This window comes from Poecile atricapillus, chromosome 1 (genome assembly GCF_030490865.1).
Source record: "Poecile atricapillus isolate bPoeAtr1 chromosome 1, bPoeAtr1.hap1, whole genome shotgun sequence".
Taxonomy (NCBI): domain Eukaryota; kingdom Metazoa; phylum Chordata; class Aves; order Passeriformes; family Paridae; genus Poecile; species Poecile atricapillus.
The window spans coordinates 31353978-31377136 of record NC_081249.1 but is presented as its reverse complement, the minus strand read 5'-3'; the positions used below and the strand labels follow the sequence as shown (position 1 = coordinate 31377136).

The window sequence follows — 23159 nt, the reverse complement described above, 5'->3', positions numbered from 1 at the left end:
TTCTACTTGTTTGGACTTGGGAGGAGAAGGAGACTGTCACATGCCAGAACTTTGTTAGTGAATAGTCCCAAAACCAACCCTAACACTGCTTAAACTAGTTTGCATTTATACTGCTGCAATGTGAGAAATATTTAATGTCAGAAACATAAGTCATTAAAATTAGTCAACAAAACTTTTCCTCTGGGAGTTGGGCATCCACGACAGACACTGTTTTAAAAGCTCCTCTTACACTGTAGTTTTCCAAGTTGGATGTCACCAGAAGTATAAAGATACTAAAAATGCCCTAACACCTTACTTTCCATTTTATTAAGAAAACTAATCTATTTCAAAAGCTAGAATAACAGCAAATCTGGTTAATTCATAGCAGTGAAAACACTGTACATCAGCAAATGCTATAAACTAGCAAACAGAAGAAGAGCCTAAAGTATGCTGTCATTTTAAAATGCTATTACTACAGCACTGTATGTCTTCCAGAGATGATGACAGTTGTCCCTTTTATGTAAATTCTACATGGAAATGAGTGGTAATTTCACGTACCTGAAAGTAACCTAGTAAATGATCAGGTTTTGAAAATACCCTCATTCCCTCATTCCGAAAGCAAATGCAAGTCATCTGGCTCCCTTATTAATGAAAGCAGCTGCCAGCCTCACTGTAAGATGCACTTTAAAAGCATACTGCTTTGGAAATCCAAAATAAATGGGGGGCGGGGGGGGAAGAAGAGGAGAAAAGAAAAAAATAACTTAAGATAAATTCACTACTGCAGTTCAAAACCAGAATCCCAAGATAATAAAATCTGTTGTGGGGAATACAGCAATTTCTCAAGACTTAGTGGATTCTACGTAAGCATAAGCAATAACAGTCTAGCCTACATTAAAATTACAGCACTAAAACGAGTAAAATAGCAGTAAAGCCACTACAAACAAATGTTATACCTACTCTGCATACGTCTACACTAACTAGAATATGTCTCATTTTTTGCATATTACTAATTGTCAGAATATGACATATGTGCTTTTAGTAGCAGAAGATGGAATTCACCCCAATATCTGGAAGCACCATTTATAGTATTTGAAGAAACTGTTTACATCCAGGCACTACATGGATCACATGCACAGTCCCAGCCTGAATGCTGAAGGCAAAACAACACAGTGATTCTAAAGGTAAACAATTATTTTGCTACTTCTAATGCAACTGCATTTTTTATTCTATTGACATAGAAATTCAGTAAGCAAGAACTAGAGAACTGCAGCACTCTCCAAAGGACAGAGAACTGCTTAAAAATTACTTGTTTTCCTTGCCCTACCATCTAGCAGCACTGTTTCTTCAAAAGAGGTCTTCTGTCCTTAACATGGCTGCCATGCCTTACATAACATCAATGAATGAGAAAGTAGTTATTTTGTTTCCTAGGACGCACACTGCCCATTAGCCATATGATTCTCCATATGGCACAGCAAACAGTCCAGACAAAGCTTTGCAGTAACACAGCCCCAAAGATCAGCATCCTCTGAGAATAACAGCAATTCAGACTTCACGAGCTCCAAATTCCCTTTGGTACATATTTAAATAAACAGGCATTCTTACCTTAAGAAAGCAATACTAATAAAAATAGCAGCGCTCAGTAGAGCCTCCTCTGTTTCATCTGTGCTCGTAAAAAAAAATCTTGGTGCAAGTGTCTGCTGCAGCAGGTAATCAATAATATAACCTGCTTCTTCTGTTGCCAGAGCTGCTCCATCTGAACGCTAGCTAACGTGAACACTGTCACTGTGAGTCATACCAGTGACTCAGAGCAGATGCAGAGCTGCAGGAGGAGTTTAAGTTTCAAGGCTTCCTCTCACTCCGGCTCCCTGTCACACAGGCACTCACTGCCTGCCTGTGTCTCTGTGTGTGCCTGCAGACTGCCCAGCTTGTTCTTGCAGCAGAAATTGGATTTTAACTTCAGCATAATCTTGGAGAGTTGAGCGGTGTGGGTTTGTTTGGGGGCTTTGGGTTTTTCCCCCGAGAACAGCAATTTTGCTTCTTTGCTGCAAATATATTTATTTGGAATGCAAAGGCTTGCTCTGCAGACCAAGCCAATACCATGGTATGTCGGGTGATGCACTACTACAAGACACCCATGGGCTCACATATCTCATCAAGAACAGGGGCAAAACTAAAAAAAACCATGAAAGAATATAAAATTAAAGTACTAAGTCTGGGCAATATCTGTTTATTCATGACAACTTCAGAGCAAAGTCTGACTTCATTAAGTACTCTGGGCACGGCAAATTTGGTCTCAAATGCAGTGAGATGAAAGAGCTGTAGGAAGGACTGTAGGAAGGGATGCACATGAGCAGAAATGCTGTGTGCCTGACACTAGTTTACCAGGGAAAAGAGCCTATAGGAAAAGAGAATAGCTGCATTATAAACAGGAACAGTGCACTCAGGTTTAGGGTTGAGTTCTGGCAGCCTCCCCCACAGCTATCCATCTCACCAGGCACTGATAACCTAGTCAAAGAAGCATTTTGAACACGTATTTATTTCCCAGGCCTGCTAGACTCCCCACAATGAACAAGGACAGGCATCACGAAGCCAATGTTAGGCACTTAATGTTGGACACTGTTGACATGCATTGCTGTACTGATCCCACTTATTTCTGAAAGGCACATTATACTAAGCAGTTGCAGTATTTAATAGATTCAGCCTTCAAGAGAGGCAGATGAAGCCATCTAGTACCGAGCCATTAGGTTAAGTACATGGAAACAAATTACAGTGGGATGAATCAAACATTGTTAAAAGAAGATACTGGCTGATGGAACAATGCCACTAAAATGCGCAGACCTGCTTAACAGCCACTCATGTAAACATCCCAGAGAGTTTGGAGGAAAAACACTTGGTTTATGTCAAAGCATTTACAGATGAACATTTTTCCTCATACTTAGCAAATGTCCAGTTGGCTATCATCCAGCTAAACAGATTTGTGTTGAGCTTTCTCATGGAAAGGCTAATATCAAAGCATGACTTCGATGGGTCTGTGTGTTTTGTAATTTTAGAGAATTCCTTCTTTTTCAAAGCCAAGTAAAATGTAAGGTACCTCTGCCCATTTAATCCAAGTATGCGTGCAGCACTCTTCAGGACTATATCTGGCTGTTAAAACTGCTGAACAAACTTTGTACTGCTGATGGTGAATGTTTACTCCATGTATCACAAAGCAGCCAAGAACACTGCCTTGGCAGGGATCAACAGATGAGGAAGAATCAAGCTGAGCAAAACAATCATTGGATCTCCATGGTCATGGAGACAGCATAAGCAAGGGGGATATAAAACAGCTGGTATCTATGAAGATACACGGAATTAAATTCTTTCCCCTAAAACCATTAGTATTTTATCACTTGGAAAATCTTCTGCTGAATCCCATCTTTTCCCCCAGTTTACTAATGACAGTGAATATTTGCTCCTATCAAGCTTCCAAGGCTTTATTTTCATGTTTTAAATGCTTGAAGAGGCAAGAGAATGCTAAGAACCACAGCATGTCAGGGAAAAAAAACCAAAAAACACAATGGCAGCAACAAAAATCCAAACCAAGACCCCTGAGATTTTAATCAGGAGAACTAACACGGTCCAAATGGCATCTGTGACAAAGGCAGAGAAGAAGATAAAACTGGATGATACTTCACATGTCTGGGGGTTTGGAGGATGACAGTTTCTTTTCTCTTGGGAGGTGGGGAATTGTGGTTTTTGTCTCCTTTAAAATATATGGCATGCAATTGTGTATCTACATTCAATTTTGTGAATTTGCTGTACAGCTGAGAGTGAAGATTTGGATCAAAGCTGACTCAAAGAAAAGAGCTGTTAAAGGCCTCAAAGAGATAAAGCACACCAAGAGCGAGCACCCGCTGTGTAAAACGCATATACTTGCCTCAGCTGCAAATGACCTCATCTACAAATCAGATGAGATTTAGCTGCTGTAGGCAGCAGTTTCCCAATGTTTAATTGATCAGTCTTTTTTGCTGGACCTTCTGCAGTAGAAAGGGATTGGATCAGGGGTTGAAAAGTGAGAAAACCTGAAGCTTCTTACCCCAACAAAAGTAAATGTACACAGATGTGGTTGAAATCATGACCAGAAATCTAGTACAGCCTACTGAACTAAACAATGCTGCAAGACATTCTGCATTAAGAGGCAGCTTAGACTATTATACACTCTTCACAGATAATGTTTTTTCCTTCTTCACCTTTACGTAATAAGCAAGCAAAGGCTTTTCTACAGTACCTATTCAACATGGTACCAGGTTCAAGAATCTTGTTCCTCCTCATCAGCTCCCTGTCTCTAGTAATTTGTTTGTTTGGAATTTTTTTTCAAGTCATCATTACACCAATGATGGTGGAAATGGTTTCACACAGCCTATTCCAGATTTTCAGATTTCTTATTAACTTGCTTTCCTATGAAAGCTCAGATTGTCCTTACTGAGAACACAAACCTCTATTTCTGTTTCTGAGCCTTATTCTTCTTAGGTTATGCTGTCTGGGGGTGGGGAGGGAATGGAAAGAATAGAAAAAAAAGCATTCCTTTTCTTCAAGGACAGACCTGGCTCCTGATACAGCTGGGCAACAGAAGCAGATTGAGGACCGCTGCCAATATCCACAGTGCCTCCTTCCACTCTCACCCTCCTAGCTTTCCAGTGATCTTTCCAACAGCTACACTCTCTGCTGCATCCTAAGGTTTTGTAATCTTGCTTTTCTGAGCTCTGTGTAAAGAGAAGAGTTCAGAGATACTATTTTTTGAGGCGCACTGACACATTTTTGGGAGGAAAAGCAGAGCTAATTTCCTGGACAAGCTAATACTCCAATTATCATTGATATGGGCATTACAAAACTTTCCAAAGTACCAGTCAGCAGCCACACATGAAAGCGAGCACTATGCATACACACAGTAGAAGAAACCCACTGCAAAAAGAGCATGTATTTTGAAAATACACATAGGCAAGAAGTTGAGAAGATAAATATTTTTTGCATTACTCTACAAACACAGCTAACTGACTTGACACATGTCCACAGCAAAGCAAAATGCAGAAATTAGATCTCAGTGTCTTGCTCACTAAACTATTAGACTTCCCTTTCGATGCATCTCACTAGCAGGTTCCCTTCTTCCATCTAATTACCTTTCATGGGTATTTTGATATGCCATGACAAAAGCACTGTTTGCTTCTCATGAAAATTAAGACTCCTGCTGGGAAAAGTGTCAGAACCAGAATCTTTACCCTGCACAGACAATGAAGAGAGGAAGCCACACATGAAAGCAGATCTTTACTGATTGGGTATGGGGGGAGGAAGGGGACGATACACTTACCAGAGTTATCTCAAGGTTTCTGAAGATAAATAACAGGACACACTGTAGCAGTTGAACTTTTTACCTCCACTACATCATCCACCACTCAGTAGCATCTTGCAGTCCTCTCTAAAAAGCAGTTAGCAAAGCAACCCACAAGAGGCTGTGGGAAACCATTTCTTCCACACAAGTACATCTCTTCACTAAGACCACCTCCTCAAGCTACTGCTATAGCTATGACCCACGTAAAATGTATTTTTTATTACTCTCTCACAATCCAAAGCTACATAGACTGCAATGGGAAAAGACAACAAAGTGACAAGCTGTCAGTAACACATTGCATGCAGATCTCGGAGGGAAGTACTTCTGCAAATCCAGTGAAAATCTAAAAGACAACCTAAATGCCCATTTCCTCTTAATTGTCTGTTCTCAGCAGATGAAACAACAAACTGCAGAGACTAAGTTCAGATAAATCAGCCAAAACAAGGCAAGGACAATATATCTCATAGCAAAGATGTACTGACCAGATGAGAGACTGGTTTACAGACACTGCTGTGGTTCCTACATATACAGACAATGATACATTGCAAAGGCTTGCTTGGGTGAGAAGGACTCTCCAGATTGCACTTGATGTCAGCACAGTGTCAGCTGATCTTTTGGCAGCTGGCCTGCCCACATCTATCCACTTCTGCTCTTTTTCTCTCTCATTCTAACATCTGCCCATGTTTTGCATCAACAGAAAAGGTCAGCAAGACCCTAATGACACATTAAACCTCATAATCAAGCAATGCACCATTTGCAATTACTGTGTGCCCGCTCTCATTCCCCTTATATTCAGAACTCAGCTTTTTCCTAAAAAAATCCTGGTACAGGGCAAGTGCAGAAGAATCTGTAATCTCAAATCTTACATACAGGTTATAAAGTTCAGTTTGGATAACAGAGAAAGTATGTCAGAACACACCCAGTCTCCCCAGGTTTCCAAGAACATTAAAATTTGTTCTATCAATATAGATCCAAATTTCTTATTCCGATCTTTATTTTTCTATACAATGCACAACTACTCCTCTGTTACAAACCAGCATGCTCATTTTCTGCAGTCATACAATCACTTCAATTGAATACTAACTTGTGAATCCTAAGAAAAGAGACACCAGACAAATCCAGGCATAAACTCATTTTGAGGCAAGTCTGTTTGACTTAAACATCACAGTTCTTCATGTTGTCTAACAAAATTTTATACTGTGATGGATATTCTCTAAATCCACTCATTTTGTTCATCCAATATACTCTAAACATTTTCCAACTAAGTTTTTCCTGTTGTCTCCACAATGCAGGACTTGCAGATCTCATGCTGGTGACCTACATAGTTTCTTCAAATGCCACAGAAAGAACAATTGTCAGTGCTGGAAAAAGTGGATGCAAAGACTTATTGTTTTCCCACTACCATCTGCTGCTCTTGGGAAAACAAATCAAAACCCTGTAAGACTGAATGCAAAGCATGACATTTTTGATGACTATTCCTGCAGCATTTGTTATAAAATTTACTCCTCATTTCCTCAAAGAAAGAGCAGCTGTAATGCAAAATTTCCGTGGTTGCACAATAGATTTCTAACACTTTGTCTTGTCTTCCCAGCTCATCTGTAGTCCTTAAGTTAACCAGTCCCTATTTTCTGCAGGGAAATCATCTTTCGATAGGTTCCTAATTAGTAAGGCCATGAAAGGTAACTGCCTATCTAGACATGTTTACAGGACTCATTCCCTTATTCATATTTTTGGCATTATTTGCCTCCATTGTGCAAAATAAAAAAATAAGTCCTACTCTTAGTACAGTGTAGTACAACACTTCACGAAATGCTAAGAGGGTCCTCAAACGAAAGTTGATCAGTAAAAAAAAGTAAAATAAAATTAAAGGCCATGCGGTTAAACCATTTTTCTTCTCTCTCAAAATTCTTTATTTCTTCTCTCTCAAAATTCTTTATTTCTTCTTTCAAAGAAATTATTAGAAACATTAGAAAACATTAGAAAACAATCCAGTCCTAAAGAGTTATCTGCAAGCTCGCAGCTTTTAAGTCATTATGTATTTGTGGAAATAATCTCGAAATTATTCTCCAGATCAATGCCACCAAATAATTATTGGGACCACTCAAAGACTAAGGGACTGTACTCACTGAGTTGCGCATCCAGCAGGGAGCCCAAGGTGGAAAAGCTTATTAGAAGTGTTGAGAAGGAAAGTGCTTCTTTCATGATTAATCTAAATTTTGACATTCAGAACTTAATTGATTTGAGATCATTTGGGATTTTTCCTAAAATTAGGTCACAGAAAAAGCTCACTAAAAGTAGCACTGTGATGTTCCTATTGGGATTTCAAAAAATCTTTATGTCAAAGGCCACATGTCTTATTCTAAGAACAGTCAACTCCAAATCAGCAAACCTACAGGGATGGCAAAAGTAGGCAAGTAATAATGATTAAAAAAATTAATAGATTCAGAATCTCCTCATTAAATAAAGAAATTAAATAAATTTCTGGCAGGTACATAAAAATACAGACCCCAAAGAGACCCACCAGTTATGACATCTTTTTACATGTACCTGTTGGAAGAGCAAGTGATATATCAGTGCTGTGATGGGTTTCTGTCTTTCTTTTCAATGAGTTTCACTTGTTTATGTATAATCCATAAGTAATGTATTGCAATATGTTTAGATAACTTTCACTTTCTAGTAGAATAAAAGGTCTCTGGCATGGGATGGCTTGGTGACTAAGGTAAGACTAGAGATTACAGATGTTTGCATCATACAGTGTTTTGGGAAAAGACTTTGAGTCCTTGAATTTTATGTTAACATACAACCTCTTGTTTATAGTTAAACTGCACCAATCTAAACTGGTAAGATTACTGCCATCATCCATTTATGTTATAAAGACAATAAAACAAGTATTTTCTATCAACCTGCTCTCTCTCATTTCCAGCTTCTAATTCTGTGATGTACTTCTGCTCTTTGAAATTGATGGCTGCTCCTGCAACTTCCTGATGATGGTCACAGCCCACAGGTCCAGCCACTCTGCACCCCTGGCAGCTGCAGCTGTCCTTTCCAGCCTGCTTGGGCCACAGAACCAAGGCTTCCTTCACACAGATATTAGTTTGGTGAAAAGGACAGGTCTGTTGGCATGCATTTTGCATCTGAGGAAATTGAGGATAGAGAAAAAGCATGCACCTGGAGATGAGGTCACATTATCCTCATTACCTGTTCTCTAGATTATCTCACAGCTTTTAACCCAAACCAGAGGAAGAGTGGCTTTCCTTCCCTCAGCCTATTTTAGGTTTTTCTGGGGGGAAAGGTGTGGGACTGGATGGCTGTGTCTTGTTGGTTTGTTTTTTTCCAAATGGAAGACTGAAACAGATTGAGTCTTAGGCTCAGAGGCACAAGCTTCTAGGGCCCACCTCACTGAGATGGTAATGATTTTATTCATTATTTGCCTGACATTATGCAAAGAGTCTTGGGAACTGAATCTTAAGATCTAATTAGTGCATTTAATATTGGACAAGCTTTCTTTAGGGTATTAATTCTAGGATTATATGTAGCTTTGGAAGGAAGATGTCCATATCTTTATCTCCCATCCAAAACTATCAAACCAATCTAGAGGCTGACTCTAATCAATGTAGAATACTTCAAAGAACTTTTTCATAAATTAAAGTCACATTCATAAAGAGGTGCACTCCAAACTGCGTTCACTTTTGCAAGTTGAGGATTTCAAAAACTCATTAAACAATTTTAAAGACAAAGAAGACTAACAGAAAAAACCTGGCTATAAACCCAAAAGCACCACAAAAGTACAAGACAGCAAGAGACACAAAGACAGGTAGTATGAAAATACTTCATCAATTGCTATATTCCAAAATTGCATTAATTCTCCGTTAACTTCTCTTGGGAAAAACAGTTCTAGTAAGTCTCCATGCAAGGCCTTCTGAAATACACTACAGTACATTAACATTTGCTGATTTGCTGATATGAATAGTGAACAGAGACAGCAAGCTGAGCAAAGGGAAGAACACAGGGAACTACGTGATCCACACCCATAACTGTGGAAGGACTCTTAAAATACACACACAGTAATTCAGTGTTACAGGTGATGGAAAAGGAAACAGAAGCATTAAAATGAAAGACAAGTAAAAGCTATCCTCACATTAAACCGGTTTCAAAAGTATGGGTGTCTCTTTTTTTCACAGTGGGTCTAAAATAGAGTAAGATATAAGCAGCACCTTTTTTTGGACAGAGTTTCTAAATAACCTGCCTTTTTTAGGAACTCATATAATAGGCTGGAGCCACACAAATACTGGCTCCACACTATTTCAAAAGGACATGATGCTTTGTCAGTTTCATATAAATAAGCTAAAAATTTATTTTTATAGACTGTAACAGGTAGTCAACAGAAGTCTTTTTCTTCTACAAAAATGGAGCATATTTCTTCTACCTGCTCTCTACCCCCAAGCTCTTCCTCCCAAAAAACACATGACTACAGACTTAAAAAATATAATTAAGACATGCCTGAGCCTTTTTACAGATAGTAACAAACTCTGCATGAAACTGGTAGCAATCAGCACCTACATAAGAAAGTGAAAAGGAAATAATAATTTTTTACTCACATAGAAAAGAATTCCACACAGGAAAGCAAGATACTTTGGTATCTTACTTTTGTTCTTTTAGTTTGTTTGCTCTTAAGAGAAACCTTTGCAGGTCTTTCACTCCAATGTGCAAACTCCTGTAATTTAGGTACTAAAAAGATGAAATAGTTAGATTTAATTTTTTCATTGACAAATATCCCATTAAGGGAAAAAAAAAAAAGAAAAATAAAAGTGAGAACTTAAAATACTTCATTAAAGAAACAAATCTATTTATTCCTCCTACAGATGAGGTCTGCCAAACAGGAATAAAGGAACATTTAACTACAGAAACTAAAAGTCATGCCTTAAAATTCTGCAACACTTCTCATCACTTCAATAGGTTGAAAATTACTACAATTCATGCTGCCCCTTATATGCAATGTGGAGGATGAATAGACTACATTAACAAGAATGTCCAGGGGAGTCAGAAAATGCATTGTATTCTCTACTTTCTCAGCAAGAAGAAAGGCAGAGTGCAATTCAGAGCACCTAAGCTAAGCAGGAGCTGTGTTGCTAACTTAGATTCTGTCGGGAGTCACCTCTATAAAAGCAATTGCTTCCCTCTAAAACCACAGGGGGAATGAACTCTGCTGGTGCTAATATGCCCCAATCAAGCCTACCAACAAATAAAAAATTCCACAGAAGTTCTACAGAAATGCTGCAGTGACTTAAGTCAAATAGCTATCCAGTAGAAGCAGAGCTCAAAATAGAACATAGATGGGAAGAATTTCTGATGAGATTTTTTATGAGATAATATAAGATACCGAGGAAATGTCAGAGCAGGGGGAATCAAGACTCTCAGCAAGGCAAAGATCAATGTCAGCATCAACAGGATACAAGTTCCAGTTAACACACCAACCTGAGAGCAGTTCTTAGCATATGGTCTTGAAAGGAGAGAAGTCAGTAGCACTGTGGTGGCTCACTAATGGGGCAAACTGGTTTAGAGAGCAGGAAATGGAGAAGTGATGGCAAAAGTGCACAGCAAGTCATCTTAGGGGAAAGTGTGGCAGGGCAGGAAAAACAGCACAGTTAACTCTGATGGAGAAAGATGCAAAGAGGTGGATTCAGGACAGGAGGAACTCAGGCAGAGACACATTCCCGCAGGCAAGAGAGAGCTGGCTGATTGACAGGCTGTTCAGAACAAAGAGAGATGCTGGGGAAACAGTGACAGTAAAGGGAGAGCAATGAGACAAAAGGACCTGGGAAAAGATCATCAGGAAAGCTTCATAGAAGTATTATTTGGCAATAAAAATAATGCTTGCTAATTCTCTGTGGAAAAAGACCCAAAATTTTCCATGTCTGTCTCTCATTTTGAATTTTGGCAGCAGAGTTTTAAGGCTGTACATGAAACTTTGCTGTAGTTAACTATGCTCCTTGACAGCAGCAAGGCCTCTTCCACTGACACAACTGTCTGAAGAGCCATGAAGATCTCTATAGGTTTCAGTCTAGAAAAAGGTCCAGTTGCATTTTCCAAAGAACATATCACTCCCTGAAAGTTTGAGTCTGACTGTCAGGAAACCAAGTCAGACACTAAACCAATAAAGCTTTATTTAGTCAGAGGCTTCAAAAGTCACTCCCTTCCTTGTTCAAGGAAGGGATTTACCACAAGGATTTACCACTGCGTTTACCACAAGGCAACAACTTCGAACATCAAAGCAAGTGCTACTTCACATGAAGTATTCAAGGTCTTCTTAGCCTCTGTAATGAATAAAGGCAATAATGAGGAATAAAGGGAAAGCAATACCATTTTATTCATTGATTAATACCATGCAAGTTTGCAGTGCTTCAATCAGAAACTCCTGGCTGGGCATTAAGCACTCCTCAAAGGCTTGCCTCCTGAAGCTTACAATATGGAGTTATGCAAGTCCTCTGGGATTTCTGAGTGTGCTGGAGCACAGATACACAAAACACATGACAGGCTGAGCTTGGATGCTGTTTTGGACCACCCACCCCTGGAACTCCTGGCCTTCTGGCTCCAGTTTGACAATCCTTTATTGTCAGCACAGCTTTCTCCAAGTGTCATTTTGCAGATTGGCACTAGTGCCATTTTTCAGAGCTGTGTGGTACCACCAAAAAAGCCAACTAGAAGAAAAATATCAGTAGCTCTAGAAGAGGCTGTGCAAAGCCTCCACAGAATAATCTACTGTGTGAGCCTCAGGCCTGGAAAGGTACTGTGGCAGGTGTGGCCTCTAATGCTGCAGAAGCCACATAGAAAAAGAAAAAATGGCACTGCAAATTTAACCTTTCTATGATCCTCTGTTATCAACACCCTGAAATCTATAACAAAGATGCCTGTAGCAGTTACCTTTCATTGTCCTCTTTAAGTCCATACACCAGTTTTTGTAGTTTGAGCAGGTAGTTAGTACCTGGTCTTCTTGAAGAGCTGGATGTCAAATACAGAAGGAAAGGGTAACTAGCAGGATTGCTGTTTTACATCCTGGAAGTTGAAGGGGCTGCTCATCCTTTTTACTCTAAAATCTGCTATTCATCAGTTTTCTCTAAGTCCAAAGAACACTGAAGAAAGGTGTGAATAAGGTAGATACATAGAGGGCAGTACTTTGGTACTCCAGGGTCAGCCCAGTTTCTAAAAACTAAAGACATTAACAGCTGAAGTACAGGACAAACCTGGCTTAAATGCAGCACTGTGGAGAATAAAAGCACCAGCAGAATGAAAAACTGTCTTTAGCTCACATAACACTCAACATACTCCAATTTGTGCAGACCAACCCTAGTTTTTCAAAACAGCATAAAATTAATCCCAGTAAGACATGGGGGATAGCATCCTTAGTATTCAATTTGGGAGAGCACTAAGAGCAGCTAGTACAGAGCAGCATGTCTCCAAGCTAATCTCTAAACTGTTATCCAGGCCCAGAATGCTCCTACTATTATCTGCAAGCACAAAAATAAGACAATTCAGGAAATTACTTAGTCTTTTTTCTCTTCCCTCAGTCTTTCAAGCCTGAGAGCTAACAACTCTAATAAGAAAGAAAAAAAAGACAAAATAATTTTTCAGATACATAATTAGACTGGTAGGTCTTATTTTAGACAGAGATTACCCAATCAAACATCCAAAACATATTCCATCTCCTAGGTATTTTTTATCCTGTTGCCTGTTTGAACAAACACAATATAATCTATTTTTGCACTATACAATCACTGTGGGCACTAAAGGATGAGACTTGTACACTTGGGGCTAATTAAAGGTAATGTCAACACTTATGCATACATGCACCATAATCAACCACTTACCTTTTTTTTTTTTTGCAGGTTAAAACACTAAATTGGTTAGCTAGTTTTTGCAGTCATTTTGCTCTATTTCCTCAAGTCTATCTGCTTTGTCACCCTTTAAAATTATTAAAACAAAATCATTCAGAGCGAATTATCTGCTTGAAAAATTTCCCTACAGACAGGTGTAATTTTTAAAAGTTAAAGCAGGAACTGTTTCCTCCTGGCATTTTTTTAAGCAATATAAAATTTGTACCAAAGAAGTAACTCTTGTAATTATGAGAAATCCTTTAATATATTTCTCAAAAAATGTCACTTGAAACATGAAGCTACATAGACAATAAAACTTGAATCTCTTTAGGGTAAGTTCAGCAAATAATTGAAGAGGACAGTAGAGAGGTACAGGTCTACTTGTCTTACTGCACATACTCATTCAGATCTGTCTCAATGCTGCATGGAGAAACTGAGGATCAAACAAAGGCACGGCATGTTTTGCAATGAAAATTAAGGGAGAAAAACACCTTAGGATGAAACTACTGCGAGAAGCATAAGGTAGACAAGATACACCCTCTGATATTATGTTGCCCCAAGGGTGGGGCAGTCAGAAGTCTTAAAGCACCTATGGATGTATATAATGTATCAGGAATTATAAACTCTGTGATACTCAATGTTTTCCTCAAATGCCCAAGTGGTAACATTGCAAGACTAGGCAAAAGTCTCAGATATGACTCTTAAAATTAATTAACCAACACTGCAAATCTCTACTTTATTGTGTTTTAGCAGAGAACTTTGATGACCTTAACCACAAAAGTTCAAGTGCAAGAACACTTTTAGAAGGACTTCCACCTCAGGGTTATTTGAACCCTCATCAATGTTTACAACTAGCTTGAATAGTGAGTTTTGACCACTGGCAGCAAGGTAGCTGCACCCAATTACAGTTGCTTGGACTGGAATACTGCAGAAATATTTAGACCAGGCTCAAGTAGCAAAAAGAAGGACACATGTCGGCACAAAAGACAACAAAAAATAAGCTGGTTTCCTCCATATGGACAGCACTTTTCTCTCAAAAGAACAGCCCCAATGTCAGACTTCCCTCTAAAAAGATAAAGGCATCTTCTATCCATCCTACATTAGAGGGTAGTCTCTACTCAATTATGCCTGCCCTATGCCACTGTAGCCATACATCCACAAGCAAAGCAGCAAAGCCATCTCCCATTCTCCCTCTAGTAACTCCTTTCAGTTTGTTTTTAAAAAATGCTCAAGGACAAAGTAGTTTTCCCTATGGTTATAGGTAATTTCTTTAACAGAAGTTATTTAAAACACTGACACCAGTCAGATAACTTCCTGTTCTGCAAGTAACTTGACAATGCCAGTACAACTTACTCAGCACAAGAAAGACACCAAGGCTCAAATCTACTTCAACACAGTATTCAAGCTGTTTTCAATATGGAGGATTGGGTGACAAACAGGAAGAAGTCAGTTTCCCAAGGCGTGAGTTTTGTGCCTCTGAGCACAGGAAGAGCAGAAAGCCAACACACATTATCAGTCATGAGTGTCTCAGATGTCTTGTGCAAACCTGTCCCCTTCAGAACTAAAATGGCTGGGAAGCACTGATCAATAACTATGTGTAACTCTGAACTGCTTCACTTTGTATAAGGTTGAAGTAACCCATCTGGCTTAATAAAAAAAAAGTCAGGGAATCTGTGGGGACATAAGCACATCCTAAACAGAGATCACAAAAACCTAACACATGTGTAATCCACGTTTTGGGCAGGGGGTGTGTGTTTGACAGGTATAAGCAAAAGTGACAGCAAAACGTCCACTCTAAAATGTAAACTACTTGAGAAATCCTTCTTAGCAACAGTTTCCCTGTTTCACACTTAACACAGAAAAGGACTGTAAGTGCTTTTAATTGTGATTTTAATTGCTTCTAGTGATACAATTAAAAGCACTAAGAAAATGAAAGTACTTAACTTTGCAGACATCTCGGGCTCTTCTGACTAAATCTGTTGCCTTCAAATAGCAATCCCCAAGTCCCACATGAAATTTATTGGTGCTTTAGACCTCATCTTGCCTCTGGCTCACACCTGTTATCCCCATAACCATTCAGCAGAATAAATTAATAGATCATATAATTTTTCACCTCTTTGCTACAGGACATTCTAACATACCTACCTGTAGAGGCCCCAGCAAGTCAGTTCAAACCAGACTGGCATTAGTTATACCAGTAAAACCTGCAGAAAAAACAATCTGAGCCAGCCCTTCATTCTCATCCCACTTCCAACAGCAGGCTCACGTCTCTCAGCATGCAGACAACTGGGCAGAAGCCCAGACAAATACAAGTGCTCTTACAAAAGTCTTGACAAAAACACTAGTGCTGATGCAAACAAGCACATCCTGTTTCAGCTCATTTCCAACAGTTACCTAGAAAACTCTTAACTTTGCTTAAACTCTGTTTAATTACATTAATTAATCATTTCTCAGTTTCAAAGGCTTGCACGGAGGCAACAGTTAAAGCTGTGCTTTTCTGTTCCTCAAAGAAGTAACAAGCAGCCCCCTGAACTCGCACCTGGAAGAGCTAAACCTTTCATGTTTTGTTGATTAACCAGAACATGACACCATTCATTTAAAAGTGATTACTTTTTTCATCTAAAACTATTAGATGCTATTAGAGTTATTAGTTCTAGTAGTATTTCTGTTTTCTGTATATTGCTTATTACTTTTCCTCATGTCAGATTGTCCTATTTCTCCTGCTACAAAAACGTACAGATGTTTTTTTCTTTCTATGATTCTATGATCTACCTGCAGTCTGTATGACTTCCACAGAAGTAAAGGTTTGATCCAACACCCACGGATGTCAGAGGAAGAGACAAGTCAGACCATAAAGAGAGGAAATAGCCACAATGTAAAAGGTCTGTTCTGACCAATTTAGTGTCTGGTTTTCCCTGATTTAATGACACCAAGTGCCAAGAACAAAGACTCCCTCAGCTGGAGTCCTGGCAGGTACCATAAGCAGAGATGATGGGCTTGTGCAGTGTTCATTCTCAGTGCACTTATCATGAACTCCATTTGCACACTGCAATCTATTTATGCTCCTGCAACAGAACTTGAAACTTATTTTTTTTTTAAAGGAAAAAAAAAACCCAAACCTCAGAAAAATATTACATCTTTTCATCCTATCTTCTGTTACCAACAAAAGTTTCTGTTGACTGTAGTTACCTAAACACACACCCTGTACAGCCAAATATAAGAGTTTCTGTGTTTATGGAACTGACACGTATATGTAAATTTGCATATTTGCAAATATTTTTCCCTATGTAGACAAACACCTTTTTCTGAGCAGAAAACCATCTATAAATGTCTCACATCTCTCTCTCTGCCTATAGCCAAAAAAAAAAAAAAGTACATTCAAATGATTGTATCTTAAGAAAATCTGTCATTATTAGGTCAAATTGAAAGTGGAAAATGGCCAATATGTCAAAAAGAAATAAAAACCCATAATATTTTGATTGGCCTTTTAATTGTTTTTGGAGAGCTCCTCAATAACACACTGTATAAGAGACAGCTACCAATCGTATTCTATTTCACTGAAATTAAAAGCCAATTTCAAGGAAAGCCACAACTCTGTCCAGCAAAATAATCTACCATCATGAGTTGTTCCTGTTTTTAGACTTTGTTTTTCTTGAGCAATATGAAAGCACTATTTCTCAAACATTAAGAAAATTCTCCATCTCAAAGCCTACATTCACCCTGCCTGGGAAAAAACACATACTTTTTTCCTAAACAACACCATTACTGGTTGCACTGTAACAATCAGCAACTGCATTACACTTCACATCTCTCTGGATTCTGTCCACCCATGGCCACTTACCCCTTCTTCTTCTTCTTACCCTTGGACAAAGCCAGTGACAACAAAGGAAAGCAAAGCCTGAAGATTCTAAACCAGATGGTGACATGTACCAAAACATAAAGAAAACCACCCCAAAACCTGAAGAACTATTTGTCAAATTTCTGCTTATACTGTTTCTTGGTATATTCTAAAAGGACTGGAACTCTCAGCAGCAGTCAACAGCCACATTTAGCCTTTTATGTCACCCTCCTGTGAGTTGTGTTGCATTTTTCTCCCATGATGCAAGTAGCCATAAATAGATATGGGAATGCTAAAATATGAAATTAGTTTTGTGGGATTTGTTTTCTTTACTTAAAAAGGGATGATGGTTGAAAGAAGGAAAGAAAAAAAATCACATCCTGCAGTGCAATATATTTAATTACATTTAGAATTGCCTAGGGAAAAGAAAGATCTGAGCAAATTTACCACCTGAAACAAAACCCAGAGTTTTATAGCACACCAAAACAAAAATACACAGAAATATAGAACTTTCCAAAAGTCATCATACAGGATGTATGTTTACTTTATGCAGAAACAGTTATTGTACACAACAGACATTACTGTCAGGTCTGATTAATAGATACAGCATGGTAGTCCAGATGCCAGGTACAAAGTAATATGCTGAACAAAATACATGAGAAGTTTCTTCTCCTGCATGTCCAAAAAGATAAAAATGGCTCTAAGCTACACCATACCCGTTCTTGGCCCTTTTGTCTTGGTGAAAACTATCTTTTGCAATCACATCTAGATAACCACTGCTAATGACTCACAGAAGCACATTAGTAATCTGGGACTTATGCCATCTTTTTTTTTTCAGTCAAGACTGATTTAAGTGATTTGGCAATACTGCAAACATAATTCAGCATCTCTGGCACTGTTTAGAAAACTGTGATCACAGCTTCACGTGCATTAAGACAGGTGGTCATCTCCAAAATTTCACACTGATGCATCCAAAGAACAGATATGCAGCCAGACATTTGAACTATGGGTGAAAAAGATGGGTGGGAAAAGAAGATAAGATCCAAGAGGGTATGATTAAGCAAATACCCTGTTCCTGAAAGGATAAAACATCAGCATTAAAAATAGACACTCTGTGCAATGCCATTTCAAGTGTTGCATTTTACATTAACAACAAATTAAAAACGAAGACTTCTATAAAAATATAGAAGGCAACTGATTTTGATACAAAACACCATCTTACAATAATTATTTAAATATGCTATCAAATTGCAACAATGTTTCTCCCCCACACCTCCTCTTTCCTTTTAACTTTGCCTCCAATGACAGGAGCAAATCCACTTTGCTTCAAGCATTCTTCCAGCACCAAGAAATTGAAGCAGGGTATCAAGTTAATTAAGAGCATGATCTCAAAAGCTGTGTTATCAGCAAAGTGAAGGTGCAGACAGCAGCAGATTTTCTGTGACTCTTTATGAGAGAACTTGTCTCCACTTCCATCTGAAAGTCAACATCTAGTGCTCTGAATATGGAAATTCAGTTAAAGCCTGGAGGTCAAACAGCAAGAGATTTCAGATTCAAGCAGATATAAGAGAGAAATTCCAACTCCAACAGGTAGACTACTGCTGCTACATGGGGCTATACCTTCGTTTGTAGGATTTTCACACAGTTGTTGGCAAATCCTTTCCAGAGAAAAAATAGGCCGGTCAGCCTGACAGCACAAACAAGTGACCGTATATTTCCAAAGCCTTCCAGTGTGTTGCATGTCCCACTCATCACCCACCACCATGTTTTCACATAAAAATCATCACCATGGGGACATCACAGAGCTCCCACTGCAGCTTAATGTCCCTCCTGTTCAGAGAGGAGACTGCTTCCCTGTTACTCATCTTACCACGTTTACTCATTATGTCAGTCATTTTGAGGATTTCCACACTGATCATTACTGCCAGGAACACCCCTCTTGAGCCTAAACTCTGCCTTCATTTCCACCCCTGCTAGCACCCAATGCTGAGTGTTGCAGAGGAATTCAGTATCTGATAAATGCAATGTCGTACACACTCATCAATACCAAAATACCACTTTCAAACGTGAACGTGACATGAGGTCTCTGGGAAGAGACTTTTTTAGCAATTGAAGCACACAGACACAGAATAAGAGGTCTGAACAGCATATGGTAGAGTTTCTTTGTGTAAAAATCAGACACAAAAGAGCAGGACGTGCCTGAAGGGCAACATAGAAAATGGCTTTAGCTGGTCTGACAGAAAAAGAGGAGTTATCAGCTGTGCTGGTATTTTGTTAAATATAAGTGCATTCTCTATACACACAGAGGTGCAGTTGCTTTTTCCCAGAAAACTTCACTAAATCTTATTGAAGAATATTCAAATGAATTCCCAAAAACATGTAAAACAACCCAACTAAACTATGCAATGATAACAAGGAAACATGTAGCTTTAGCTTCTTTTTCAACCTTCCTTTCAACCTAGCTCTCCACTACCTTACTCACAGTGCCTGTTCTCAGCCATGTGAAACACATCATTTAGGAGGTCTACACCCAGATTATTTCCAGCCACACACACAGCACAACAGGAAGGCACAAATATATCCTGCACCATTTTATCATTCCACTCTCATCAGCAAAAAATAATCCCTGATAAATGCAAGACTTTATTACAAAATATCTTCACTAAACAAAGCAAACTGAAAAAAATGAAAGCTTTTCTCTAAGTTACCCACCTGCACAATGCATTTAAACATTGTTAACCAAATTCTTCCTACACACACACCCATTCACCTTGCAAAAGGGTACAACAGCTGTTCAAAGGCAAACAGGGAGGCAGGTGATGGGATGGGAATGGGGATTGACTTCCATTTGACAGCTTGGGAAAGCTTAGCCTTTGGGAAGGTCAGGAAGCAGCTCTTCAGAGACAGAGGCTGACTAGAACCACCTCTCATGCTGCCTAGCCTCAAGGAGGATAGAATTGTTTATTTCCTGTGGGATGTTACTTAACTTTGGCTCATTAGGAAACAAAAAAAAAAACCTTTATATCCCATATGCCATGGCACTCACAGGTACCTGTCAGGAGGATTTCAAGCCAACGTTTTAGTAATGCATCAAACTTCCAGCCACAAGTGTTTCACCTAGACAAACAGCCTAACCAAGCACCCTGTCAGAAGTAAAAAGCTGTTCATTTAGACCAAAAGAGTAGAAAGTGATATATATCTTGCAGCTGATGGAAACAGCAAAAATGAAATTCAGAATGCAGAGCTACTGATAATATAACAAACCATTTCCTTGGTGTCAATGTCTTGTTGAAGACATAGGCAACTATCAACCACAGTTTTATTTTAAAAAGTCATCTTTCTTCCTCTCTGGAAATTACATTTGCATACTCCTTTCTACCCACAGGGTAGCCATTAATGAAGTTTTCATATAAGTAATCATCGTCACTAAAATCAAAGTAGCTGAGAATATTTTTGGATAACCATGTAAACCAAAGTATTTTTATATGCATCAGCTAAAATTAATGGTTGTCTTTGATTTAGCTATCTGTAGTAGTCAGTATGGGAACCTCATGCTTCACTTCTAAGTTTTCTTTCTTCCTCTTATGTTTTAGTGCACTGTTTTTGAAAGTAGAGCAAGTTCTTATCACTTAAAAATTCTACACAGCCTCTGGATCTTCTAATTCACACAGTACCTTGAAGGTACTCCCTTAAACCATTATTTGAGTATTTTTAAAATTTATTGTGCAGAGGGTTGCTTCTCCTTTCATTTTCTTTCTGAGAAATGCAAATCTCCCAACTTCTAAACTTTTGCGTACTTTCACTTTCTGACTGCTAATTCTGTTAATTCACTAGTACCAAAATTACCTCAGAATTCATAGTTCCCCTTGCTTTATTTTTCTTATCTTTTTTAGAGTACTGTTTTGGTGACTGCTTTTTGCTTTTTCAAGCCTTCCTTTTTGCAGTTCTTTATGTCCTCCTGATCTTCAATCACAATTCTAGAGTGTCTTCCATTATCTCCTTCCCAGCAATATCATCAAAATGACAGACAAATATATTTCCCCCATATTCTCCATAAACTTACATCATGGTCTTTTAAAGTCTGTGTGCCTAGAACTCATATAATTGTGCCAAACTTTCACAGGCAGACAATGCCTCTCAACTTGTGCTCAGGTATACATCTCTTGCCACCTTCATAGCTTCCCTGTTTCAATTGATCCGAATTCTTGTAAAATCCCAATGTGGAATCATAACTGCAGCAATGAGGAAAAAGGGGCCGTTGAAAAAAAAAAATCCCCTTTTCCTTCTACTTAGAGAAGTAACACTTTTTCCTTCTACTTAGAGAAGTAACACTTATGCTTCCTTATTTTTATTCCCAAGCTCTTGCAACATTTTAGGTAAACTGAAGCTGTCCTCCTTCCAGAGCCACGCAACATTACCCTCCCTAGAGGAATGTGTCTTCAAGCGCTCTCTAACTGGGATGCTAAACAATAACAAACAAACAAACAAACGCAAGAAAATAGATGGGGTTTTCGCACTTCTTTGTTCCTCCAATCCTCAGATCTCCCAGTTTAAATTATACCAACTGTTCACAAGCTCTAACATAAATCTCAGCAGCAGGTCTCAGATGGAAAGTATCAGACCAGGAGGAGCATGGCACTCCCATAACATAGCTTCTTCCAAATCATTTTCCTTGGCACCACCCATGTGCTGGGAGCCTTAGCCTCAGTAAAAGGCTGCATTTACTGCTCCACTTAGAGTTAGGGTTACCCTTAGGGTTATGGTTGAGAAAACCACAAAGCCTACAGCTCCAGGGACAGTGGAATTACAAAAGGCATGCCAAGGGGAGCTCTCCATTAAAAATAGTAAAATAGCATGCTGTATATCACCTGAAATTCTGCTATTCCTGAAACCCCTCTTGACTGACTGTATTTTGCTGTGTTTCCTTTTTATAGAGCATATAATCTTCTGGTCATTAAAGATTGCTTGCTTCTGGCTTGAAAGCCTCTTTGGAACACAGAACTGTGACCTGCCATTCATATATTAAGTACAGAACATTTCAAAACGCCATGACACAGTAATTACAAAGTAAGAACCTGATATAGAATTAACAAAGCTTTTTTAAACATCCATCTCTAGATCCAGTGAAGCTGTAAATCCATACCTCATGCTAGATCTGTGTCTCCAGCACTGCTACCACAGCCACTAGTATTTCTAGCAGAAATACAGTTCTTACTGAAACTTCTTGGAAAGGGTAATTTCACTAAAATATAGATGGGGTCAAACTAACAGGAACACATATTCTTGGGAAATCTGTTCTTGCCAGAAGAAACATACTGTAGAAAAAGCTTCTATGTAGTTTTCCCAAGTCTTATAAACTTGGTAAGATGAAGTCTGTCTATTACTTGAATTAAAAACTCTAAGTAATGCTGACAACTTAGATGGCAGCAACCATACATTTTGGGTTATTGCTTAACAAATGTTTCCTCCAGGTTGTTGGAAAAAAGATACACTGTTTAGGAAGAGAAAGGGTTTTGTTAGACATCAAAGTAAAGATGCACTTCAACATTTCCACTATTCTTACCTAAAGGGGAAGAGAAGGAAAATCTCTGCTTATGGTGAAAACAGTTCCTTGTTAATACAAGATTTCCCCTATTTTCTAATGGCCAAGTCATTTAAATGCCATCACTAGTCCCACACTATTTTAAAAACCTCTTACATGCCCCTGCATGTCAAGCATTACACTGCCATGCCACTGAACAACAGCTGAGATACACGGGCCCCCATGAAGTGAATGAACAGTTTGTAAAGCACTTTCTAATGGTTCAGCACAAGAGGAGCAATCAGAAGGTGGGACCAGTAGCACTTGTGCCTGTAACTACACCTGCTCAACACCACTTCTTAAAAGACTATTCTTTTCACTTGCTTACATTTTTCCAAACTGTGTGCCCAGAAGTTTTTCATGCTGACGGTTTGTCTCAAAGTAGTTTTTAAAGAACAATCATCAGTTTCAGCTCAAACAGTTGCTATCAAGAGTAAGGTGTAATGAAAAAATGTTTTGCATAATATGAAAAAAAAACAAAACCAACCATCAATCTTTCCCTTTCATTCTAATCCTTTAAAAAGT

General features: G+C 38.7%; 1 protein-coding gene across 8 annotated transcripts in view; it reads right to left on the bottom strand.

Moving 5' to 3' along the window:
• The window catches only part of INPP4A (inositol polyphosphate-4-phosphatase type I A), a 109545-nt gene that overhangs the window by 79582 nt on the left and 6804 nt on the right, over nt 1-23159 (bottom strand). The window contains exon 1 of one of the 8 annotated variants that reach the window (XM_058838628.1): nt 1582-1743. The exons of the other annotated variants lie outside the window; for them this stretch is intronic. The gene's annotated coding sequence lies outside the window, so the exon portion shown is untranslated. Of the gene's footprint in view, nt 1-1581; nt 1744-23159 lie in introns of those variants that run through there. 8 annotated transcript variants of the gene reach the window in all.